Here is a 27,547-nt window from a genome sequence, read left to right as displayed (position 1 = left end):
CATCAATAGGGTAGCCCCCGAGGTGTCGGAGCTTGCTGGGAGCCCCGTGAGTGAGACTCCTTTGAAGGTAGCAGCAGCGCTTCCTCCCTTTAGTACCCCCTCCCCTCTACTTCTCCGTCCTCCTCCTTCGCCTGTCTCCCCGCCCCGTTCCTCCCCTCCGGTCCCTCCCCTCCCAGTTCCAGGAGCCCAAGTGAGTAGGAGCGAGCTCTGTGCCGGGCAGGCTCCAGCCACAGGGAGACCAGACAGACTGCGCTCTGCAGCGGAGCCGCAGCATCGTCTCGGGATCCAGGAAGCGCTCCGGCTGGCAGGCAGCGCAGACAGCCGACAGGACTGGGCAGGGCAGGGCGGGGAGGGGAGGGGAGGGTAGAGCAGAGGAGAAAACCTGAGGGGAGAGCAGCGGAGGAGCGAAGAGGAGTGCGGCACGCAAGCCGGACGCCGCTTGGCCTCGGCCGCAGGCTGCTGCCGCTGCTGCTGCGGCCGCCGTGCCGGTGACTGTCCACTGCCCGCTGGGAGAAGGTAGGTCTATCTTCTGTACTTCTGGATGCCGGGCGCCGGGGGAGAGCTGGTGTTGGGGGATGGGGTGGAGGCGCAAGGCTCTCCGAAGAGCAAAGGGATTAACAAACTTTGGGAAAGGACGTGTCATCTTGCCAGTCTCAAAGTTTTGGGGTCTGAGGGAAATGCCCTAGGCTGGAGAGATATAGGTGATAAGAGATGCCGACCAGGGGTGCGTGTGCACTCGTGAAGAAATTTTCCTCACGCGGGAGGGAGGAAATTAGTTAGGGCAGTGGGGAAGTGGCCTGAAACCAAATTACCTCCTGCGACTAGATGGTCTGCAGCTGCAGAAGAGAGAAAACGCGAACCCACGTCCCTTTCCCCCAACCTGAACTCCTTTGAAGAGCGGATCTAGTCCCGAAAGTTTAAGAACAAACTTATAATTCCTGCAGCTCTTGGAGGAATGGGGGGCAAAGAAAGTCATGGGGCTAGGTGGTCACCGGGGTAAGAAATGAGGGTCTCTGAAATGCAGCTGCTGCGGCTCACTCGGGTCCTTGACCCGCCAGGTCTGGAAAGCTTGGTTGGGCAGACGGCTGGAGAAGGAGCTAGGCTTTTCTTTCCACTGCGAAAGCCCTTGTTTGTTCTGGAAGGCTTTGGGGGTTGCTGGCGGCTCTTTGCAGAGATTGCCCGAGATCTTCCGCTAGCCTGAGGCTGCTTTTTCCTTTTCTCCTAAGTGCGGGGAAAGGCTAGGAAGAAATATCCCCCAGCAGCCCGATTCCAGGGAAATCACCAGCAGGGTGCTCCTTTCCAAGCTGCCAGACGAACTGTTCCCATGCTCCTCGAGGATGCCAGTCGGCATATCGAGCTCCCGATCCCCTTTTCCGCCCGCCTCGTATTGTATTTGCTCATTGATTTCCAACAAGTAGAAGCGCCCAGAGAAATTATTTAATAACAAACAGTGCCTGCTACGGAGAGGACCGCAGACGTGCAGTCCCGAGCCAAGGAGAGGAAGTAGAGCGCATAGCAGGAGATTCTAAAACAAGAGCCAGCCAGACTGTTGACATTCACAGGGAGCAGGAGGGAAATAAGGCAATGGGGAGCTGCCGAAATTTAGCAAGGATGTAGCGAGGAGGTCAGAAACCCGAGCACAGATTGCGAACGCTGCAAATTCTGGGGGAAAAATAGATTAAACAGCACTAATTTAGGCGGAGACAGACTTGTGCATACTGGGGAATCTATCTACCCCCACAGAGATTCAGATCTCAGAAGAAATGGATCTCTAAATAGATTAAACCCGAATTAATCAGAACCAGTGAGTCACGGGTGGCACTTCAGAGATTAGGAGAGGGAGTAATTGTCTCTGAAAGAGCTATTATGTCTCAATAGCGCAGACTAATTTGTTACTTTTGCTTTGTTTACTAACAATACCTGATTTGGGCTAGAGTGGCTTGGCAGATTATTTATTTATCTCTACTCTTTTCTCTTGGTTAATGTGACTGTGTAGAAAGTTGTGTCCAGCTGTTCTTTTGATCATTCATTTGACAAAGGTTTATTGGGCATTTTCATATCATTTTTTTTTTGTTAAAAATGTATATAAATGTCTATTGGAGTATATTTCCCTTCCACATGACAGACAAAACTATGGTCTCAGTCATTGACTAGGGTCTCCTACTGGTTGCCTTTGTTGCCGACAGGTGGTTTATGCCCTCAGAGTGGCAATAGTTATATCACAGGAGCAAGGACAATTATTATGCCTCAGAGATGCAGTATGGTATAATGAATGGTTTAGGGCACCGGGCTCAGAAACAGTAAAAGCTGGGTTCAGATTCCACTTTAGACCTTTAAATAGTTATGTGATTCTGGATAAGTCTAAGTTTTCTCCTTGGTGAAATGAGCAGACTGAGCTGATAATTAGGAAGCTACTTTTAAGTGCTAAATCTTTGATCTTCAATCAGATCTCTTATCTCTGTTTTACAAGTAGACACAATGACTTCCTATTACATATTTTGATCCTGTGGCCACCAGCAGATCACTTATTTACTTAGGTGTTATACTGTTCTCCAAGACCATGCATTGTTCAGGTGTGTTTTCCTGAACTGATGACTTTCTTCATTGGAACTTTCATATACTGATGAAATCACAAACTACTTTCTGTCTAGACTGAGGCATTAGTGCCTGACTGATCTGCTAACTCAGACAGTGGCTGAGGTGATGGAGGAGAGGTATAGAAATGGGTTATATTTGACCCGAATTCTCACCTGTGAAAGAACTAAATGAATGTGTGTGTGTGTGTGTGTGTGTGTGTGTGTGTGTGTGTATGTGTGGATTTGCTCCTACTGTCCCCTACCATGCTTGAAATACATTTCTTCAAGAAAGGAGTAGGTTCCCCCAGATCCTTAGCAAAGTAATGACAATTATGAGACTCCTCTTAAAAAAAAAAAAATCATAGTTGATGATAGCAAATAAACTTAGTGGAGAAAAAAAATACAAAGGAGGTCCATGATGATTTGCATTTGTTTTCTGTCAGAGCTGTATTCTGCATATTCTTGGCTGTTACAAATTAGCAACCATGCTTTCTCAAATAACTCACTACAATCCACTTTCTGATGAGTCTGCTCTGAACTGTCATATCAGATAGATTTCTTCACTTTCAGTAGTTCTATCTTTTTTTGCATTCTGTCTCTTCTGCTTAAATAGCTCATACTTGGAAATTCTCATTATCTCTTTATCTTTTGTTTTGAAACACTGGAGTTAGAATGGCTTCTTTCCAAACTCCCACATCCCCATACTTCTATTATGCCATCCCCCAGACTGGAGAATCCAATGACGGATTCAATGTTCTGTGTTTTCTAAAAGCCATTTACCATGTTCAATTTGATTCAACAATCGGTTATTAAGCAGCACCTCGGTGCAAAGCACTAGGCTGCCTTGCTTGGGGGCACTGTTGTTAACATCATTTTAAATTGTATGAAGTTGAAAGGCTTATTGGATGTAATATGATAGATTGCTCTTACAAGTACTCTGGCTTTGAATCTTTGGTTTAGGCTTCAAAACTGTTCTAATTTCAAGCTTTCTAAGGCTGTTTTGGGTCAATTCTGGCTTCCAGCTTAGAGATGCACATTCCTAAGACCCTTTTCACCTTCCAGTTTCTACTTAGTACCCAGTTTTCCATATCTACTTAGTGCTGTTTAGAAGCTTAGTAACCATTTCCAGGTTTAGAATTCATATGATACTTGTTTGCTTCCTGCTAAAGATATTTGAGTTATCAAAAACCAGTGTTTTCCCTTTATTGCTTACAATCTCCCACCCCATTCTAGATAGAGCATTTGTCTGACTGGTTAAATAAATTTTGAATCCAGGCGGTGGTATAATTTTCAGGATATTATTTCTCTCTCCTATATTAAAATAATGGAGGAAAAAAATTCTCCTGCAAATTTGCTCCAAAAGAAATTTGCTCCCTAGCTAAAACTTTGTATATGCCAAGTTCTAGCCTGTGGTGATTTCTTCTTCTTTTATGGATAAGTTATAAACAAGAAATAAAGGTATGTAATGGAAGTGTTGACAGTACTTTATAGCATTCCTAGCAGGCTTACCTCTCTGCATGTAAATATTTGTAGAATCTTTATTATATAGGGAGTAATCTTGCAAAGAGAGGAACATATACCTGTTTCATAAAGTCAGATAAAATTATTCAGTGGGCATGTGCATTCCTTACTCAAGAAATATTGGGAAACTAAATAATAGATTATGGATATTTATTATGAAGCCATACCATTCCATTAGCAGTCAGACTAAATTCACCATGAGTTTTAAGTTGATCTATATGGTCATAGCAAGGAAGAAATATCATATACTATTGTCTTTGAAAGAACCTTAGCAATAATTACATCATCAAAAAAAACAAAACACTAGGTATATAACTAAATAGAGACTTTGAATGGGGGGCTCCTAGCACTGGAGGTATAGTATTTAAATAAAACACAGATTGGGAACACTGGGAACTAATATCTGGGACTTGGTGTGATGGGAAAAGTTGCCTTTTCTGGGGGGAAGACAAAGGGGGAAGGCATATGGGCAGATTTTTCTTTTCTTTTCTTTATCATTTTTTAAAAGTCTAGGCAGCAAAGACATGAATCAAGCCCTGATTTATAGTATTTGTGTAGTATTTCTGAGCTATAAATGATCACATTGAAAATATGATGATTGTCCCTCAGCCACTTGAAATTTTCTCCAGAACATTCTTATACAAAAATGATGGTCATATGGAATTCTGTCTTTGTGGATCACAGGATTTGAGTTGAAAAGGACTTTATAAGGCACTTTAATCAGATCATTCATTTTGTAGAAGGGAAACTGAGACAATGAGGTTAAGAGATGCCCAAGATAATACAGATAGTGAGTAGAAGAGATGAACTTGAACCACAGATCTTGAGATTTCAAAATCACTTCCCTGTATATTCTACTCCTATTTCTAATGCACTTATCCAGTTCATTTGAAGCTTCAAGGTTGAAGCCATAGAAGTCTTCTCTAGTGACATAGTATGTATTCGTCCTTAAGACTGGTATTCCAGCTGTAGTAAGTTGATGAGGAGACTTCTCAGATCAATTAAACATGAGAGGAAATTAGCCTTTGTTTCTGACTTTGTTCATCTCTCCCCATGAAGGATAAGGACATTACCATGTGTTCTATTTTAGAGCAATTATAAATTGATTTGGGATGATAACTGTTGCCATTGTGGAGCTAACTGTTATTGGGGGACTCACCTCTTTATGCTGGTCTGTAAAAGAAAGTCTTCATTCAAGGCTGAGATTTTAAAATCTTTCTTTGCCTACCTTTCATTTTTTCTTTACAATGGCCTCAAAATTAAAAACAAACAAACAACAACAGCAATAATAACAAAATCAAAACCCATTTACTCTAGCCAATACTCAAAATAGAATCCTCATTGCCACATTTCATCTAGCCTGTTTCAAGGAGAATAAACAAAAAGGATAATTCTTGTAATGGCTTCTTCTGATAATAATCTGGGTAGGGCAATAGGTCTTCCACTTATCCCCTAAACCCAGATTGTAATGCAAGAAAGCTAAGGGGAGATAATGAAGCATTAAACTAACTAGAAAGATATGGTCATGCCTGGTGATCTCTTTACAAAGTGTGAACAAGTTTCTCCTGGATTGAATTAGTAGGGGAGCTTGTTCATTGGCTGGGCAAAATATTGACTTTGCCCTTGGGTGGTCCTTTCAAGACAGTGGGACCAAAATAGAACAGGAATAGTTTGAGAGTGTTCAGTTTAAGGAAGTCCAGGCAGGAATCAGCAGCCAGAAAGAAAGTCAGTGGAGTAAATGATTTTAAAAAACAGTCTGACTGGGAGAAGACAAGAGCAAGTATAGTTCCACTCTATAGGAGAAGACACTTGGATTCTTTTGTGAAGCTCTGTGGTTTGATTGGTTATGAAGCGTGAAGAGACAGGATTTGAATGGGTATTTTTGGAAATAAAATGGGATAATATATGTCAAAGTTCCCCCAAAAAACATATGAAGATTTACAGAAATTTAAGAAAACATGGTTGCTCCCTTTTACATCTATAACATCCATAGATAAAGTAAACTTGAAGGCAGAGGATGCTATGTTTCTGTCTCTGTATCTTAGGTGCTTGCCTAGCTCAGTGCTTGGCACAGAGTAGTGATGGATGAGTTTCTGACCTTGGCAATTCCTGTGTGTTTTGAAAAAGTGTTATGTAAGAAAAATTATTTATAAATATTTGAAAATTGGCAAGTGGTCTGCGGTCATTTGTCTCCTGTAGGGCAAGCAAGCGAACTTAGCTGAAGCAGCAAGGCACCCTGAGGGAAAGAACAGGAGACAGGATGAGCCAGGCAAGTCAAACCATGGATGCTACCATGACCACTTTTTCCCCTCAGACCCGGATGGAGACAATTTAGGATCCTGAATCTAAGAGTCTTGGGAATAATGGTCCTTCTGGCCCATTGCCCTTAGCCATCGACCTAAGGAACAAACATGGTGGAAAAGCTGCTAGTGAAAGTGCTATTGCTACTCCTATAGAGTAGGGACTGGGTCACAGGTACTGAAGGCCCAGAAAAAAAAAAAGTTCTTTCCAGCAAAGTCCATAGTACTATCAAATGGTTCAGCATCAGAAGCTGAGAAAATTTTGTCATTTGAAAATAACTTTAAAAAACAGGCACTGACATCTGTTTTTGCCAAGAACCAAGAGACCTTTCCATCTGTCTCCTTACAGTTGAAACCTTCCAGGTAGTGAGTGGCACCCAGCATTGTGCTTTGTAAATAGTAAGCACTTAATAAGTGATTGATTGATTCATTAGTTTGGGGAATCATTTTTTTTTTTTTCAGGTAAGGATCTGAAATTTCACATGTTACTAAGTGGTTTATTTATCTTTTTTTAAACTGGGATAATTTCCCATGCCTGGAGGCTGTTGACCTGACCACATACTTGTTTGCACAGCAGGTTACTCAAGGAGCTACTTTCCATTCTAAGATAGAAAAAGTCACTTTTTAAATTGCTTGAAAATTTTCAGAAGATGGTAATGACACATTTCAGGCAATTAAAATCAACCAGAGCAATTCTAGTGATCTATTCTCAGGTCTGTTACTCATTCAGATGGGTTCAGTAAATGTAAAGTTGGCAGAAAGCTGTCGTGATTACTGGTAGCTACTAAATCTGATATATTTTCTGAATGTTTGAGAATTCAGCTCAGTAGAATGTCTCTATGTAAGTTACTCTTTCAGAAGCCTCTGCCATCCGTTATCTTTTATGGCAAACTCAGCCCTTGAAATTCTATAAAAGTGTGAGGAATAAAGGTATTACCAATATGTGGAATGACTAGTATGATTGCATGGAGATGGGAAGGGAACTCAGAATTTATTATGCACCTACTATGTGCTAGCTAACAATTTACAGTTATTATCTTATTTGATTCACACAATAGCCTAGAAAGTAGATGCTATTATTAATCCTATCATATAGTTGAAATTACTCAGGCAGGCAGAAATTGAGTGACTTTGCTCTGCTCACACAGCTAGTAAGTGTCTGAGGCTAGATTTTCAAATCTATCTCAAATCTGGGCCTACTGCTCTATCTGCTGCAACATTGTCTGTCAGGGAAAAAAGAATAGCAAAACTAATTCACGAAATAGTGAATATATAGAGAGAAAATATGACATAAGATAAGTAGGTGGGAGCCATATTTTGAAGGGCTTTTAATGCCAGATTGAGAATTTTGAATTTTATTCTCAAGTCAAAAGGATAAAGATACAGCTCTTAAGTTTATAGACTTAGAGCTGGAAGGGGCCTTATAAGGTGGGATCAGATCAGAAGTGTCAAACATGTGGCTGTATGTGACCTACAACTCTGGAATGTGACTTTGAACCTGATTAAAATGTTATTGGAAAATATTTAACAAAATAAATTTAAAGATACCACAAAACAAGGTTAACATTGCATTTTAAATCTGTCAATATATGGCCCATAGGGAGCCTTATGAATAATTTGATGGCTCCCGTTTCTGCTTAAGTTTGACACTACTGATAAGATGATCTTGTATTTTATGGGTGAGAAAAACTAGACCTAGTGATGGTATTACATCCTTTTTCTTATCAGTATTACTAGCACTAGTATTTGGATATAAGTCTTTTGACTTCAAATCCAGCATGCTTTCTTTTGCACTATGCTGCTTCCTCTAGAACTATGGATGCTCAATTTGGCAGCTCTGTTGAAGTTAGAATGGGGAAGAGAGAGGAAGTAGCTAACTAAGTTTTGACGGGGGGAAAAAAAAAACTTTGAAGTTAGCTGCTTTGTCAATAATTACAAAATCATCAAGTCTTGGTGATCCAAGGGTGGTGAGTCCTTCTGTGTTCTCTTAATCCCATTATAGTTCATGAACTACCACCACTTAGTTCCAGAGATCAACACAACCACTGGGGCTAGACACAGAGCACTAAACTCAGGTGTCGATTGTTGTTGTAACCCCAACCCTTAGCCTGATACTTGGTAGAGTAAGAGCTTATTGAATGTCTCTTGATTGATAATGATCTCATGATTTTCTTGATTCCTTTCTTGGTGATCTCCATATCGGTTAAAGGCATGATATTTGCCTTCCCTTCCACTCAATTTATTCTACATAGAAAAAGCAACAACCCAGGTGGCATAAAGAGTAGCTCATTTCAGAAGCAGAAATAAAAATTAAATGTTTTTGTAATGCTTCTTTCTCCTTTGCTTACTTAGAAATCCTCCCTCCTAATCTCTTCTGATGAAGTTTCTTCATTCATTCTTCAAAAGCCCATGGGCTTCTCCTATAGTTTATGAGCTACTATCCTTACCACACACACCTGAGTATTTTTGTAAGACTTCCATATTACTCGTGAAATAACTTGTGGAGTACACGGGTCCAAATAAAAAGAGCTTAATAAAAGACTTACAAAGCTAGAGATGTTTGCTGAAGAACACTTAGAAAGGGCTTGAAATTAGTATGTACTCTCCTGCTTCCCAATTCCCCTTTCCACGTCTAAGAGATCTCCACTAGATTTGAATTGGTATCTGTATTTAGCATGGCTTTTTTTAGGATCTCAGATTCCTGCACTCTGAGATGCTCTCTGGATTGCATCAATCAAAAGTAAAAAGCAGTATGTAGATGGTGAGTGAAACTATATATTTTTTTTAATAAACCAAAGAAAGGCTGATTGGAAAAATAATGGCAGGGACCAAATATCTCCCAGAAGGAAGGGAGAGAGTGGGGGAAAAACTTTTACAAGGCCTCTTTGGTATAGTAAAGAGGCAAAACCAAAAGTTTTTATGTGAAGAACGTGTTATTTCTTGGGGAGAGGGGTCTGTAGAAATTAGTAAGTAAGGGCATTTTTTTGCCTTCCAGTATTTGGATTATGGATTCTTTCAAATTAACTAGTCCATGAACTATAATCATCTTGTTGATCAGACAATCTGTAAGCATATGCCCATCATCTACTATAGGCCAAACTATAAGAATATAAGTAGGGTAGGTAGTTAGTTAGTTAGTACAATGGATAGAGTCAGAAAAACTTGAGTTCAAATCCAACCTCAGATATATATTAGCTGTGTGACCCTGGGCAATTCACTTAACCTTGTTTGCCTCAGTTTCATCATCTGCAAAATGAGCTGGAGAAGGAAATGACAAACCACTTAAATATTTTTGCAAAGAAAACCCCAGATGGGGTTACAAAGAATTGGACATGACTGACACAACTGATCGATCATGAATTGGAGAGGAAGTGGGAGACCAGTGCTCTTAGCTTCTTTATTGCCATATAGTATGTTATCCTGGAACCTGAGCTGGTACTTACTCAGGATTACTTTAGTTATTCTAGCCCTTGAGCTGGTTTATATTCTTGGCCAAAATAATATATATTGGCCTCAGAAACAAGAAAAATCAATTAGAGAGCTCATTAAGCAGTATATTTGCTTTCATTATAATGTTGGCATGTGGACAAAAGGTAATGGCATTCAATTTAAGCTTTTTTAATTTAAATTTTTTAAGTGAGTCCGGAGACTAAGTACATTTTTAATTCTTCATTTAACCTGTGATCATATTAGCATGACTGTTCCCATTCCTCATGAAGATCATGACTCAATAATACTTTATTATCCTGTGTAATTCTTGTATAGTCTTTATGAATTTCTAAATATATTAGAAAGCCTTTTACCATTTTGTGTATAAGTATAGGCTTATTATTTTATTATTAAATATTATTATGCTTACTCATTTAAGTATAGATTAACTATTACTTCTCACTTATACTGTTAAATTGTTTAGTTAGGAGTTGATGTGGCTAGCACAAGGATTAGAGTCAGGAAGTACTGAGTTCAAATCCAGTCTCCAGTTTTTATTAGCTATATGACATGGAACCAATTAATTAACTTTCTCCAGTCTCAGTACCCTTATCTGAGGTATGGGAATAATCATTTCACTTAACTCCCAGAATTACTGCAAGGATAAAATGAAGTAATATTTGTAAAACCCTTTGTAAACCTAAAGTGCTATACAAATGCTTAATATTATCATAATCGTTCCTTCCCAATTTTTTTTTATAATTTCATATCAATTTTCATTGTCAAGTGATGACTGGTTATAATTGACATCATAATTCCACCTACTGAGTGTCTTTAGGAGAAATTATGTGTGGAGAACATGTATTATTTATGTTATGATATGAAGCTAGATAAACAACCTAATGAATTAGTTCTCAGTTTATGCTACAAATAGACAGATTGCTGGGCCCTGCAATGACTAGTAGAAAGAGGGGTTTAGAATTCATTTGAGCAACTTTCAGCAAATACTAAGCTGCTTATTGCCATGTAATTCATCAACAGGATTCTCATGGTCATGCCATGTGACTCATGAAACTAATATCAGAAGGATTCAAATAACCAATCAGCCAAAAGACATTTTAAATATGCAACAATGCATAAATTCAGTTACTGATTTTCCCCAAACTATTCAAACTGTCCTTACTGAAAGGTTAGCTGGTATTAATAATATATATTTTAGCAATATTTATTATAAGTTCAATATGTACAAGGTAGCATGTTAGGTGCTGGGTACACAGAGATATATGTACAACACAGATCTTTTTCTTAAGGCTTTTAACAACTAGGGGGCTTGGGATGAATATTAAGCAGAGCTAATTATCATGCAAAGAGAAAGCTAAATAAGAAATCTAGTTGTAAAGTAAATTTGTTGAGAGAAAAGTAACTTTCATTTTAGAAGAGAGAAGGAGAAACAATGTAAGCTACATGGACTTGAAGGATTGTGTCTGTCATGAAGGAAAGAATATCAGTAGGTGAAGATTGGAAAGAGAAAAGGAGAATCCAGTTTTATACAAAATATAGTGAGAGCAAAGGCACAGAAAAAAAAAGGCAAGAACAAGAGAGGGGCAATAATTATTTTAGAATATATAACTTGGGTTCTGGAGAAAGAGGAATAGTATGATATTAGACTGGATAATCATTGGTAAGTAGTTTTGAGTACAGAAGTGAATGTAATCTTCAAAGCACATTAAAATGTAGAGGGTTTTTCTTTTTTCAATGGACCTGGGAATACCTTGAAGTAAAGATGATGTTAGGAAACAGTTACAGTAATTAAAAAAAAAAAAAACTAAATTAGAAGCAGTAATATTGGTGAGGAGGATACAATTATGAGAAAAATAGAAAAATATAATTATTAACAGTTGACAATTATTAGGGTGCTATGGTTGTATGAATTTAAAAAAGATTCCAAGATTATGTCCTGAAGTATGGTGATACCCTTAAAATAAAGAAGTTAGAGCATGTCCAGAAGTAGTGGGGGAGGAGGTGAGATAATGAGATCAGATTTGAACATGTTGAATTTTCGGGTCATAGAAAACAGGCTTGTCAAAATATACAACTCGTCAGTGGAGAGAATTTATAGTTGAATTTATAGATTTGAAAGTCATTTGTACATAGGTAATTATTGGTGCCATGTTTAGTACAAGTCCAAAAGAAATGGACTTCAAGATAGAACTTTGGCTCACACTCACATTTCCAGGTTTGAAGGAAATATGGAAAACTCACAAACAAAAGAGAGAAGAAAAAATTGTCAGATAAGAAGTGAACCATTCAATTCAATTCGACAAGCATAAATGAACTATGTAATATGTTCCAGGCTCTGTGCTTCCTGGTAGCGATAGATACAAACATAAAAATGAAACAGTGCTTACTACTCTCAAGAAGTTCACATTCTACTGGGGAATACCACATGACATTTTTAGCTTTAGGAAATGTCTACCAGTCCAGTTAGCTTGAACATTCAATGGTGAAAGCAAGGTTTGAAAAGTAGGTGTTATGAAAAATTGTGGAAAGACTTAATAGATGGATTGTTAAAAGGTTACATTTTATCCTACGGGCAACAAAACTGTCAAAGGCTTCTAAAAAGGGGTGAAGTAATCAGACCTATGCTTGACAAAGATTCTTTTAAACATGCAAAAAATGCATTGAAGATTGGAAAGAGATGAGAGGCAAACACAGGTCAGGCAATTATTCTAAAAGTATTTATTTCTGTCTTTGACATCATTGAAATATAATAAATGAATAACTTGATACAAGCTTTTGTTAGGTATACTCTAGCCCTGGCCAGTATACTGTGTTCCCTCTATTTTAAGCTATAGTTCAAAAAAATACAAAGCCTTTCTTAAATGTACTCTCTTAAGAAGTTATTCAGTTTACAAAGTATTTTTTCCCCTTTCTCCATCCATTATTTTCAGTAGGTGGTAGAGAAAAACACAATTTCTGGCCCCTAAGATCTTCCATTTCATGATTGAAAATAACAGTCTTTGGAAATATTGTCTAGAATTTTTTTCTCCAAGTAGAATGTATGCCTGCTTGAATTCTCAGAAATAAATACTATAAATCCATTAGGACAATTTTGGGGAGCACATTTGTTTATCTTGGATAAATTCTTTGGGCAAATAGCAGACTGCTTTATTCTTATAACTGGGTCAACAAAAAGCTGTCCCACTATTTTTAAAAATACTATTTCCTCCCAATTACATGTAAAAACAATTTTTAACATCCATATTTTGGAAAAAATTGAGTTCCAAATAATCTTTCCTAAGCAAATTGATATATGCATATGCAATCATGTAAAATAATTCCGTATTAGTCAAATTGTGCAAGAAAACCCACCAAGCCCCATAAAACCAACTCTTCCCCCACACAAGCAACTCCAAGAAAAAGAAAAAAGATTGTGAAAAATAGTAGGTTTTGATCAGACTCCATCTGTTCTTTCTTTGTAGATGTATAACATTTTTCATCATGATTCTTTTGGAATTATCTGATTCATTGTATTGCTGAAAATACCTAAGTCATTAGCTATTGTAAAGTATTACATGCAGTAGTCTTCTTTTGCTCAGTTCATTTAGTATCAGTTTATGTAAGTATTTCCAGGTTTTTCTGAAACCATCTTGCTTATCATTCTTATAGCTCAGTAGTTTTCTGTTACATTCATATATCACCTCTTGTTCTACCATTCCTCAGTTGATAGACATTCCCTGAATTTCTAGTTCTTTGCCACCACAAAAAAAAGAATCACTATAGATATTTTAATACAAATGAGTTTTTTCCCCTTTTAAAAAAAAATCTCTTTGACTTACAAACCTAGTAGTGGCTTTGCTGGACCAATGGGTGTATGCCCAGTTTGATTATCCTTTGGACTTTGAGATTGCTATCCAGCATAGTTGAATCATAGTTGAATCAGTTCACAACTCCACCAATAATGCATTTGTGTCCCAATTTTCCCACAGCCTTCCTAACATTTATCATTTTCTTTTTTTGGTCATACTACCTAATCTGATTGGTATAGGGTAGTACCTCAGTTTTAATGTACATTTCTCTAATCAATAATAATTTAGAGCACTTTTTTTCACATGACTAGAGTTAGCTTTGAATGATTCATCTGAAAGCTTTGATCTTTTATCAGTTGGGGAATAATTTGTATTCTTATAAATTTGATTCAATTCTGTATATATTTGAGAAATGAGGCCTTTATTTGGTGTGAAGTTGCCCCAAAAAAATCTTTTTGCTTCCTTTCTAGTCTTTGTTTCATTGGTTTTGTTTTTATCCAAAAGCTTTAAAATTTAATGTAATAAAAAATTATCCATTTTGCATTTTGTAATGCTCTCTATCTCTTCTTAATCATAAATTCTTTTCTTGTTCATAGGTCTGAGAAGTAATGCTCTTCTAATTTGTTTATGGTGTCACCCTTTATGTCTAAATAATGCACCCATTTTTGCCCTCATCTTGGTATATGATCTAAGATATTGGTCTGTTGGAATATACAGGAGAGCTGTTGGAATACACGGGGAGCCACCTGACAGTGGCTGCTGGAGATCCAACCCAGAATGGATCTCCTCTTGTGAGAGGATGATACATAGAGACTGAGAGGCAGTTGCTGTTCTCTGACCTTTTTGACTGAGAGGCCGTTGTGTTGTCTGACTTCTCTCCTCTTCCCTCTGCCTCCAATTTATCTCATTCCCAGTCTGCAACACCCGTGTCAGCAAAGGCTGCCCTGCAACTCCTTCAAATGTTATGATCCACAGAGAATTGACCTGTCCCTTAACATTGGTCTATAATTCATTTTTACCACACAGTTTTTCAATTTCCCCAGCAGTTTTTGTCAGATAGTGAGGTTTTGCCCCAAAACTTGAATCTTTGAGTTTAGTAAGCATTAGAATACTATTATCATTTAATGTATTCTATTAATCTACCACACTATTTCTTAGCCACTACCATATTGTTTTGATGATTGCTGCTTTATAATACAGTTTGAGATCTTGTATGACTAGGCTACCTTTGTTCACTTTTTTCTCCCACTAATTCCCTTGATATTTTAATCTTTTCTTTTTGCATATGAATTTTGTAATTATTTTTTCTAGCTCTATAAAATTATTTTTGGTAGTGTTATTGGTATGTCACCATGCATAATAAGATAAATTAAATTAGAAAGAATTGTCATATTTTTGTATTGTCTCAGCCTACCAATGAGCAATTGATATTTTTACACTTGTTTAGATTTAACTTTATTTGTGTGAAGAGTGTTTTTTTTTTTTTTAATTTTAATAGCCTTTTATTTACAGGTTATATATATGGGTAACTTTACAGCATTCACAATTGCCAAATCTCTTGTTCCAATTTTTCCTCCCCTTCCTTCTACCCCCTCTCTGAGATGGTGGATGACCAGTAGATGTTAAAAATATTAAAATATAAATTAGATACACAATAAGTATACATGACCAAACCATTATTTTACTGTACAAAAAGAATTGGACTTTGAAATATTGTACAATTAGCCTGTGAAGGAAATCAAAAATGCAGGTGGGCAAAAATATTGGGATTGGGAATTCAACATAATGGTTCTTAGTCATCTCCCAGAGTTCTTTCACTGGGCGTAGCTGGTTCGGTTCATTACTGCTCCATTTGATTCATCTCATTGCTGAGGATGGCCAGGTCCATCAGAACTGGTCATCATATAGTATTGTTGTTGAAGTATATAATGATCTCTTGACCCTGCGCGTTTCACTCAGCATCAGTTCGTGTAAGTCTCTCCAGGCCTTTCTGAAATCATCCTGTTGGTCATTTCTTACAGAACAATAATATTCCATAATATTCATATACCACAATTTATTCAGCCATTCTCCAATTGATGGGCATCCACTCATTTTCCAGTTTCTGGCCACTACAAAGAGGGCTGCCACATTCGGGCACATACAGGTCCCTTTCCCTTCTTTAAGATCTTTTTGGGATATAAGCCCAGTAGTAGCACTACTGGATCAAAAGATATGCACAGTTTGATAACTTTTTGAGCATAGTTCCAAATTGCTCTCCAGAATGGTTGGATGTGTTCACAATTCCACCAATAATGTATTAGTGTCCCTGATTTCCCACATCCCCTCCAACATTCTGCATTATCTTTTCCTGTCATTCTAGCCAGTCTGACAGGTGTGTAGTGGCATCTCAGAGTTGTCTTAATTTATATTTCTCTAATTAATAATGACTCGGAGCATCAACAAGTGTTTTGTAATAGTGTTCATAAAGTTCCTAAATTTGGCAGGTAGATTCTCAAATATTTTATGTTGTCTACAATTACTTTAAAAATACATTTTCTTTCTGTATTGCTAGATTTTGTTGGTAACATATAGAAATGGTGGTGACATTGGTTTATTTTGTATTCTGCAACTTTGATAAAATTGTTAATTATTTCAACTGGATTTTTAGTTTATTCTCTAAGAATTCTCTAAATATACCATCATATCTTCAAAGAGTGATAGTTTATTTTCTTATTGCCTATTCTAATCCTTTCTATTTCTTTTTCTTGTTTTATTGCTATTGCTAATATATCTAGTACAATATTGAATAATAGTGGTAATAATGGACATCATTGTTTTACCTCTGATTTTATTAGGAAATCTTGTAGCTTATCCCCATTACACATAGCACTTCCTGATGATCTTAGATAAATAACTATTTATTATTTTAAGAAATGTTTCATTGATTCTTATGTTTGACAGTGTTTTTAGTTGAAATGACTTCTGTATTTTGTTAAAAGGTTTTTCTGCATTTATTGACATAAACATGATTTCTGTTGTTTTCGTTATTGAAAGAGTCAGTTATACTGATAGTTTTCCTAATATTGAATCAACTCTGCCTTTTTGGTTCTGGTATCATTCTCACTTTATTTTAGTAAAGGATCCTTTTGATATATTGCTGTACTTTCCTTGTTAGTATTTTATTTAATTTTTTTCATCAGTATACATAATGAAAATTGTTTTGTAGTTTCCTTTCTTTGATTTTGCTTTTGTTGGTTTAAGCATAAGCATGTATTTGTGTCATAAGAGAAATTTGATACATTTAATTTTTTTTCTTAAAGAAGTCATTTATAAATTGTTCAATTTCTTTTTCTAAAATGGGATGATTTAAGAATTTTTCTGCCTCGTTATTTTTGTAAATATTAATTTCACTTAAATTTTTAGATTTATTGGCATATAATTGGACAAAATAATTTCTAATAATTAATTTTCTTCTCACTGGTAGTGAATTAATCCTTTTCTTTTCTTTTCTTTTTGCTGATGGAATTGGGGTTAAGTGACTTAAGCAGGGTCACACAGCTAGGAAGTGTTAAGTATCAGAGGTCAAATTTGAACTCGGGTCCTCCTGACTTCAGGGATGGTACTTTATCCACTGCATCAACTAGCTGCTCCTTCATTTTTATTATTGATGATTATTTTTTTAAATCAAATTAATTATTTTATCACATTTATGACAACTTTTTAAAAAATAAAATTAGTTCTTTATTAGTTCAATGATTTTCTTACTTTTAATTTCATTAATCTCACTTTTGATTTTCAGGATTTCTAATTTGGTGTTGAGTTGGGGAGTTTTAATTCTTTGTTTTTGTATGTTTTTTTTTTTTAATTGCATGCTCAATTCATTGATGTGCTCTTTTTAAAAAAATATTCTTGTCAATGTTTAGAAATAAAATTTCCCTTAAGTACTGATTTGGTTACATTCCATAAATTTTGTTAAGTTAGCTCACCATTGTCATTCTCTTGATTGTTTCTATGATTTGTTCTTTAAACCATTCATTCTTTAGGATGAGATTATTTATTTAGCAATTAAATTTTAATCTATCTTTCCATCTTCCTTTATTGAATGTAAATTTATTATATTATAATCTAAAAAGGATGCATTTTATATTTCTTCTTTTAATCCTTGATTGTGAAGTTTTTATGTCTTAATCCTTGGCCAGTTGTTTTGTGTATGTGCCATATACTGCGGAGAAAAAAGTATATTCCCTTGTACCCTCATTCAGTTTTTTTTTTTTTTTTGCATGTCTATCATCTTTAACTTTCTAAAATTCAATTCCTCTCTTTAATTTTTTTCTTGTTTATTTTGTGGTTAAATTTTATCTAGTCTAAGAGGAGAAAGTTGAAGTTTTCCACTAGGACAGTTTTCCTGTTTTGTCCTGTAACTCATTGAACTTCTATAAAAATTTGATACTATACCATTTATTGCATATATACTTAGTATTGTTATTACTTAAATGTCTATTATACCTTTTAGCAAAATGAAATTCCCTTGTCTCTTTTAATTACTTTTTGCTTTGTCTGAGATGATTGCTATTCCTGTTTTTTTACTTTAGCTAAAACATAATAAATTCTACTCCATTCCCTTACTTTTACTCTGTACTTTAGATATGTTTTTCATAAACAACATATTGTAGGATTTCAGTTTTTAATTTACTCTGCTACTTCTGTTTTATGGGTGAATTATTTCAATTCCAATTCTTACTTATGATTCCTATATATTTCCTTCCATCCTATTTTCCCCATTTCTTCTTCTTCTCCTCCTCTTCCTCCTCCTCTTCTTTTCCTTCCCCTTCTCCTCCTCCTTCTTCCCCTCCTTCTCCTCCTCCTTCTCCTCCTCCTCTTTTTTTCTCCTCTTTCTCTTCTTCCTCCTATTATTTTCCTTTCCCTTCTCCTCCTCTACCTCCTCCTCCTCTTCCTTTTTGTCCTTCTTTTCCTCCTCCTCTTCCTCCTTATCTCGCCTATATATGTTTAACAGTTTAGCTAGTTTTCCAATGTAATATTTCACATATTCTTCTATTTTTTCTTGATGTCTCATGGAATCATACATATGCTTCTTCTTGCCCAGTTCTAATTTTAAGAAATTATATTCTTCAGTGACTTTGTGAGTCTTTTCCCTCATTTGGCCAATTCTATTTTTTAAGGAGATATTTACCTCCATGAATTTTGTCTATATTTTTCCATTTTTTGTATTTCCCTTACTAAGTTCTAACTCTCCCTCCCTATAATTCTCTTGCTTTATTTTCATTTCTTCTCCCAATTTTTCTTCTATCCCTTTTATTTAATTTTTGAAATACTTTTTGAGCTCTTCCAGATTTTTTAGAAGGGTCTGAAGCCAATTATATATATATATATATATATATATATATATATATATATATATAATGATTTACATGTAGCTGTTTTGACATTAACATTGTTGACATTGCTTCTGATTTTTTTGTTGTTGTTGTTTTGACTTTACCTATTATCATAGTGCTCCAGTTCTTTGTTTTGAGGTTTTTTCCTAGCCTGTTTCATGACTTTTAACTTTATTTTAAAATTGGTCATTTCTCCTGGGCTGTAGGAGCATGGTCACAAGCTTTTTGAACTGGAGGCACTGAGCCTCAATGTTGGCCTGTGGTGGGATCAGGATGAAGCCATACCTGTGGCTATAGGTCTTGCTGCTGGCCTTAGCCAAAGTTGTGGGGCTTTATCACTGACTTATCTCAGGTCATAAACCTATTGATTTTTTTTTTTGGGGGGTGGTTATTGCCTGTTTCTGGCCACCTTCTGGGTTGAATTGTGTTTCTCTTTTGTCAAGTGAGACAGACTTTTCCTTCTGACTTTCTAAATTGTCTTAGACCGAAAAATTGTCCCCCTCCTTTTTATGTTGGTACTGCCACTTCAGAATTAATTTTTAGGTATTGTTTTATAGTTGTTTGAGGCTGAATTTAGAAGAATCCAGGTGAGTTCTTGCCTTAGTACTCCATCTTGGTTTTGCTTCATCCTGCCCTACTGTCTTCGAGCAGCAAACAGAAAACATGACTATTCTTCCTTTCTCACCTAATAGATTCTATGGCTCTGTTTTTTCTTTCTTAGAGGGCAAGTAGCTACTTCTTCTCTGAGCATTTTGCTTGCTCTTCTTTAGAATGAGCTTCAAAATTAAGTTTTAAATATAAGTATATATCTGTTCTTATCTCTTCTCTTGCTTTACTCTTCTGTCTGACATTCTTTCACTTAACCACATCCTAACAAAATGATTTCCCTTCAAGCACTTTAGATTTTCATTTCCCTTCATTGAAAAATGCTTTCTATTTCCCCCCCAGATAATGTAGTATATATAGAGACATTTCTCAAGATTGTTTATTTTCTGTAACAGAGCCTACACTATGAACATAAATATTAGTCATTTACCTGTGGAAGACATAAAAATATCACAAATATCACTCAACACAAGTCATGCAAAATGTATCTTCTTCTCTATTCTTACTGAGATGGGCAGCTTTTTTTCTACTTCTTTTATAAAATGAGAGAAAAAGAGATGTTGGATTTCCAAATGTAGTCTTTTCACTGTTATCATTGGAAATTAGAGTTAAATTTAACAAAAGTCTCCTAATTTCTATCTATTTATAACTCTGCTTGCAGTTTTGGTGTTTATATTTTGGTATTTTTCAGATGATCTGACTTGACTTCCACAATAAGCTTTTCATCATATTATTCTTTGTAACACTATTAATGCTTTATGAGTTAATGATGCAATTAAAAAATTCTGAGGTACAATGCGTACCTCTCAGATTAGCTAATGTGACAAAAAAGGAAAATGATAAAGATGTGGGAAAACTGGGGCACTCGTATGCACTATTGTTAGAGATATGAACTTATCTAACCATTCTGGGAAACAATGTGGAACTATCCCCAAAGGGCTATAAAACTGTATACCCTTTGATCCAGCCATGCCACTGACAGATCTATATCGCAAAGAGATATAAAACAGTGACAAAAGGAACTATTTGTATGAAAAATATTTATAGCAGCTCTTTTTTTGTGGTGATTAAGAAACGGAACCTGAAAGGATGCCTATCAATTGGGGAATGGCTAAACAAACTATGGTATTTGATTATAATGGAATATTGTGTGCTATAATAAATGATGAGCCAGATGATTTCAGAAAAACTTGGAAAGACGTGAACTGAAAGCACAGTGAAGTAAGCAAAACCAGGGGAATATTATACATTGTAACAGCAATATAATATGATAAAGAACTATGAATGATTCAATAATCTAAAAAAATCCCAAAGGACAAATGATGAAGCAAACTATCAGACTCCAAAAAAAGAACTGATAGTTTGAATACTGACTGAAGCATGCTATTTTTCACTTCATTTCATTCTTTTTCTTTTTTTGAATCTTCTTGTACATAATAACTAATATGTAAAAGTTTTACATGATTGCATATGTATAAACTGTATTTTATTGTTTACCATCTCAGGGAGGCAAGGGATAGAATTTGGAATTCAAATGTATAAAAGAAAAACCAAATGTTAAAATAAATTGTTGCAACATGTACTTGTGGGAAAATAAAATATATTAAAAAGAAAAAAATTAATAATGTTCATAACATTCTATCATTTTAATATGAGTTTTTGAATGTTTATGCTCTAAAATAAATGCCTTTGATAGCTATGTCTCAGCTTTTCAAAAAATTTATTGGTAGAAATGCCTTGGTCTGGTAATTGCTTTTACATTGGAGAAACATCTCAGAAAAGTTAATTTATTTCATTGCTTTTTCTTTCATTTATTTATTGGCTTCTGTGATTTTAAAAATTATTTCAGAATATGTTTTTTGTAATTGTGTGTCAAACCTTCTCATCTTTATCCTTTCTTCTGGCTCGTTGGTGATGTTTTATCCGGGATCTAATAAGTTGATGTCCTGACTGTTCACAGTTAATTCCAGCATTGAGTTTGCTAAATGGTGCTTTACATAAGGGTGTTGTACTTGGAGTCAGGAACACTTGAGTTTGTAACCTGCCTCAGACAATTATTAACTGTGTGACTCCCTCAGTTTCTTCTTCATCAGTGCAATAGTAATAATAATCACATGTTCTCTCTTCCCCACCCCAGTTGTTGCAAGTATCTAATGAGATAGCATATATAAAGTGCCTTACAAACTTGATAGCTCTATCTAAATGATAGGTAGTATCAATCATTATGATTAAATTGTTGTTATAATATGATTCCCACATCAGTAACTAGTCATTTCTTGTTTGTTCAGAGATAGAAGTCAGTTTTTGAGTTATTTGTCAATCAAATGAAAATATCTATAGCAAATAATTGTATGAATCATGTTTTTGCCTCCTTTTCTTTTCTTTGTTTTCCCTCCTAACATTTTGAATCTTTTTTTGTTTGGTTTTTGGTTTTTCACTGACTTTTCCTCAAGCTAAGTGTTGAAGTCCTGAGGTATTAAGATAGTAAATTGATTTAACTGAGAGGATCTCAGTCAGTTTTGCATTGCATTTTTTTTTTTTTAACCATTTTATCCTATAGGATAGATATTGACACAAGCTCCATTTACCTTTATGACAAATTTTATTTTTGTTTCCATGAACAAGGAACGTGAGATGATCTTGAACTTATGTTAGGATGTTTTATTTGTTTGGGGCATTAATAATCATTATTTTATAATGGATATAAAGATCAGTGTGTAGTCAGGAAAGCATAAATTCAAATTAGTTGTGTGATCCTGGCTAAGTCACTTGATCTTCATGAAACTTAATTCCCTCACTTTTAAAATGAAGACAACAATACTATCAAACTCACAGGGCTGCTGTGGGAATCATAAGCTATATTGTCCATAAAGTATTTTTACCAACTTTAAGGTAAGATAGACTGATTGGCTTCTGCTTGTCACCTGTGTGTGGGAGGCTGACATGAACAATGGTCCTTCTATTCTAAAACCAGTGTAATTTCTATTACCTCATAATTTGGGCTGTTGTATGTTAATTGATTCTTAGATGATTTTAAGTGTGTGTAGTCATGATGGCAGAAACATGCTTTATTTTCTTTGTATTTTCATTGACTTCCCTGTATCATGCATACAGTGGGCACTTCATAAGTGTTTGTGGCTTGGCTTAATGAATGCCATATTAACTCAGCAAACCTATTAAAAGGTACAGATAAATCTATGGGAAAAAATCATTATAAGGTTCCCCCACTAGAGATAGAAAGAATCTTAGAGGACATTAAATCTAACATTCTCATTTTTCAGATGAGGCAACATAGTCTATAAACGTTTAGTTAATTATAGTCGCTTAGGTAGTGAGTACCAGAGGCTGATTTGAAATTATACAACATTGCTTCCCCATTGTATGGGTGTGTTACTCACACCACTTCAGTTTTCATTTGATACATGATAATCAAGTTTTGATTATTTTAGGCCTAATAAGTAAAAGCAAATGAGATTTGACAATCAATATTCTAAAACAAGCTTAGCAATTTAAGAACTGCCTTAAATTTCTTACCTGCCACCAACACTATCATCATAATCATCATTATTATGGCATTTATTTTTAGTATTGAGAAGTTATCTAATTTTTGTGATTAAGCTCGATTACTAGAAATGAGCCCTGATGAACCAACTTCTATGAAAACTGTCACCTGCACAGATACCTTTTTGCTACAGACTGGATAAAAAAAAGGAAAAGAAAAAGAAAAAAAAAGAAATGATATTTGATTATGTCTTTAAAAATTTACATATGCAAATTGTAAATCACTCAAGAGAAATTCCCTATTCTACAATAATACAAGTTAACAAGAAGTACATCCTGAGGGAGTGCTGCTCTAACTTTATCTGTTTTTAAAAATAAATGTGCTGATCAATATCATGAATAATTAAATGAAAGGAGTCATGGGATTCTGAGCTATTTTTCTTTTTAGTAATTGTAAATTCCATTTCACAAAGCCCCAGCTCTGTACATATGGGGTATATATGTGAGAGCTGAATTACTCCCCTATTCATTGTTTAAAATAGGTTGTTAAACTAAATGTTACTAATATTTGATAAAATATAGTAAGACTTTTATTTTGTTATTTTGATTCAAAATATTCAGGTATAGAAACACTGAGGCTTAATCAAAGAATATAGATTAATAGTGATAGCTTTCCTGACTCTTAGTTTCTGACCAAATTTAATGGAACTAGGTATTTTAATGGAGCTGCTAGAGTTTGAATTCACTTCCTTCTACAAGTATCCTCTCAAGTTGCAAAACTAGCAAAACAAGAAAACAGCTTTATACTTTCCCATGAATAAGATCAACAAAACATCTATTTTATTAGCTTCACTAAAAACTCCAAAAAAGAATTTAATACTGATGTATCAGATCCAAAAACCATATTTTTCTTCATGTTTGTAGGATCTATTTTAGAAATTTATGTGTTTGGATCATTTTTTCAACAATGAGAGTGTAGCATGCAAATAATTTCAACATACCCCAGTATTCCCCACTTTGGTGCTTAGATTCAGGTGGTGAATTGAGAACTCAGATTTAAATGGCTGCATTTGTTCCCACTTGAAGGAATGGTGCCATTTAAATCTCTCTTGCCATTTGGCTAACCTAAGGAATTATGGGATTTCAAAAAACAGAGAATGACCTTTATGATTCTTTCAGTTGTTCTGTCTTGAGAATTTATTGCAGTTATACAAACTCTTTTTGGGAGGAAGCATCTAAAATCTCATGTACTGCTCCCTCATTGCCACACTCGATTTCAGTCTTTGACTCAAAGGAAATGAAACGTTCAATTAATTGCACCCAGGAAACAATTTCTAAATGTCTGACTATACATCTGGCCTCTCTATACCCCTGACCATGGGATGATCTTTCTGTGGGATGGCTGTGACTATAAGAGCCTGATTAGTTTTATGCTTCATTAAAGAAAAGAACCTGGGACCATTTACAAATTCAGTGATCCTAAATAAGATAACAATTATCTTTGAAAACACCATTGATGAGTAGATTTCCTTAAGAATAAACAGTGGGTTTGTTAGAATATCACTGATGTTTGGTGACTCTATTCTTGGATGTTCCCTGATCACTCTACATGTTTCATTTGTAGATTTTCTGCGTGAAGAAGATCTTTGTCCACGTAACTTGCTTCAGCAGTAGTCCAAAACTGAGACCTTAGAGCCATAATATCAATCTAATCCAATTGAAGAAACACTTATTAAGGACCTACTATTTGCAAGATGATAAACAGTAGGCATAGTGGATAGAGTCAGATTAGGGAGTACAAGTAGAAATTGTTGGTCTTGAAGCCAAGAATTCCAGTGTTCAAACCTTTATTCCAGCCACATTCTTTCTGTGTGACCCTGGAAAAATCACTTAAGCTCTAAACAATTCTCTAAGACCATCTGTCACAGAGGAGTTGCCAACGTGAATTAGCAGAGGTAGTTTCCTGTCTGAGAGTTACCTTAAACAGCAGGTTACAGGACCAATTTATATCACATTCTTATTCTTATACTTACAGCCAGCAAGTCCTCAATGTGGCAACATGCCCTAGCTTACATTAATTAATTAATCAATTAATTAATTAATTTGGAAAAACAGATATTGAAACTGATGGTAAAATCCTTTGACCACATGATGAGAAGAGAGGACTCATTGGAAGAGACCCTGGTGTTGGGAAAGATTGAAATCAGAAGTTTAGAGAGGGATAGGTAGTGTCATGGAAGTAATGAACAAAACTTTGGACAGACTTCAGGAGCTACTAGAGTGTAGAAGGTACAAAATGCTATGGCCTAGGGGATCATGAAGACTCAGACATAACTGAACAACTGAATTATTTGTCAAAGGACAGTTGGTGTAGTAGCCAACTGCCATAGAATCTCATTCTAAGGTACCCCAGGAAATGAGACCTTTTATCTCTACTTGTTAAACTTCAAGTGCCCTGAAACAAACTTCGGAGGATTTTATTTAATTTTGTGGGTACAGAATTTTTCTTTTATATTTCTGCTGCTCCTAGACTCTGACTCATGCTTCATACCTGGAACATCTGGTTCCAGATGCATTCTTTCTCTTCCCCAGGGATGCTGTGCTTTGAGACATATTTAGAAGTCTACAGTGATGCCTCCAGCTAAGCAACCTGGTTTGTGATGAGCTTTCTCTTCCCAAGGGCTGACTTTGGTGGCAGTCTTCATTCTGTCAGGCTGTCTTCCATCCCAGCCCCATCCTCAAAGTCTAACTGTTTTCTGTCTCTCTGTGAGTAGACATGAGAGCAGTTAGGTGAACTTTGTGAATAAAATGCTAGTTTTGCAGTCAGGAAAACTGTATTCAAATCCTGCCTAAGATTCTCAAAAGCTATATGATCCTGGATACATCACTTAAGCACACTTAGTTCCAGATAATTTATCTGTAAAATAAGGATAATAATAATATCCACATCATAATGTATTATGAGGCTAAAATGAAATAACATTTTGAAGTAATATTTGAAATGAAATAACATTTGCAAACTTTAAAACATTTCAATGCTAGCTATTTTGAAAGCTATGTTTAGTTTTCCTGTTCTAAGGTGGCACATCTGGCGGCAGCACTGGCTATCCTATATATGGAGAGCCCCAGATTAACAGGGGAAACTGAGATAGCAAGTTTCTGCAAAAGAAGAAATGATTGCTATTTACATTCAATATGAGTTAATGATCAAATGGGTGTTAGCTTGGGATCTATTGGTGGTCAATCAAAGAGAATCAGAGTGGTTTGGGTTTAAGATGTGGTCCTTAAGAAAGAAATCTAGCCAGTAAACCTCAAGATGTCTTGGACTCTCAAAGAGAAAAGAAGTTGTTGATCTGTATTAGGGGAGGGAATTTCCTCACTTGTAAGCTTCCTATATCCAGAAATCACAAACTGAATCTCTATCACTGTCTTAAATATATGCTGGGCATGTTTTAGATCCCAAGTACAATAATGACATCAGCACAATGGTTCCGTAGTACTCATTCTAATACCTCTCCTCTCTTATGCTTTTCTTTGGAGCTTCCCAAACACTGAGTTAGCTCTGTCAGTTTATATGTTGGTTTTATTTTCAGTGTGGACATCTCTAGAACGTATACAGCAAAGGTAAAAGAACTTATCTACAGCATTAAAAACTTCACCACTTACTGTTCCACAAATGGATGGTATGGTACTGGCTGATGGAGTGCCTGTGTTTTCTTGGTGTTAATTGTTAGGTTAAAAAACAATTAATAGTGTAAAAAGCTAAATTAGAAGTTTTCTAGGGTAACCTGTGGCTCCCCCTTTCTTTTGTTTTTGGAGGAACATCTTGATGTCTCTGTTTCTCCTGTGTACTATTGCCTGTCCTTGAGGATTAAAAGGTATGCCAGTGGTGTGTAAAATCTGATAGAAGCAGTAGAGAATTGATCCAAACTTTGTTGCATCTCTGCTTCAGAGACTGTATTGCTCTATGAGCAAAGCAGAATTGAATTAGCCCAAAAGAAACTTATGGTATGAAAAATTAGAGAAGCCATCCCAAATGTTCATATGAACTATTTGTGTCCAGCCTATGGAAGAGCATTCTGAGCTCAGAATGGTCTGATCAGTCACAATTGGACATACTGTAACTCAACTCTAACATAGTGATATCATTTTGGTTGTCTTTGAGAACCAAGGACAGCAACCAACCAATTAATTAGATAAGAGGCCTGAAGGAACTCCCTGCCTTGAAGGAGCTTACATTTTGCTCAGGATTGTAATAAATCAATGTGTATAATATAAAAAATGCTTGTTTAATATGGGTTACAATTTTAAGATATTGGGTCTGAATGGACACTGACCTCTATTGAGGAGGGTTCAAGTTAGTTGCATTTGTGCATTAGACCAGTTAGGTTTCCCATTTCTCCTTCTTTCCTTTAGCCTCTCTAGTC

The 27,547-nt window shown here is 35.7% G+C and overlaps 1 protein-coding gene across 1 annotated transcript in view; it reads left to right on the top strand.

Moving 5' to 3' along the window:
* The first annotated feature begins 338 nt into the window (after window positions 1–338).
* Window positions 339–27,547, top strand: part of LOC100914366 (contactin-3) — a 399,985-nt gene continuing 372,776 nt past the window's right edge. Inside the window, exon 1 of the mRNA XM_031954064.1 lies at window positions 339–516. The gene's annotated coding sequence lies outside the window, so the exon portion shown is untranslated. The remainder of the gene's footprint in view (window positions 517–27,547) is intronic.

Source organism: Sarcophilus harrisii, chromosome 1, assembly GCF_902635505.1.
Source record: "Sarcophilus harrisii chromosome 1, mSarHar1.11, whole genome shotgun sequence".
In the NCBI taxonomy this organism is placed as follows: Eukaryota; Metazoa; Chordata; class Mammalia; order Dasyuromorphia; family Dasyuridae; genus Sarcophilus; species Sarcophilus harrisii.
This window is presented reverse-complemented; position numbering and strand designations above follow the sequence as displayed.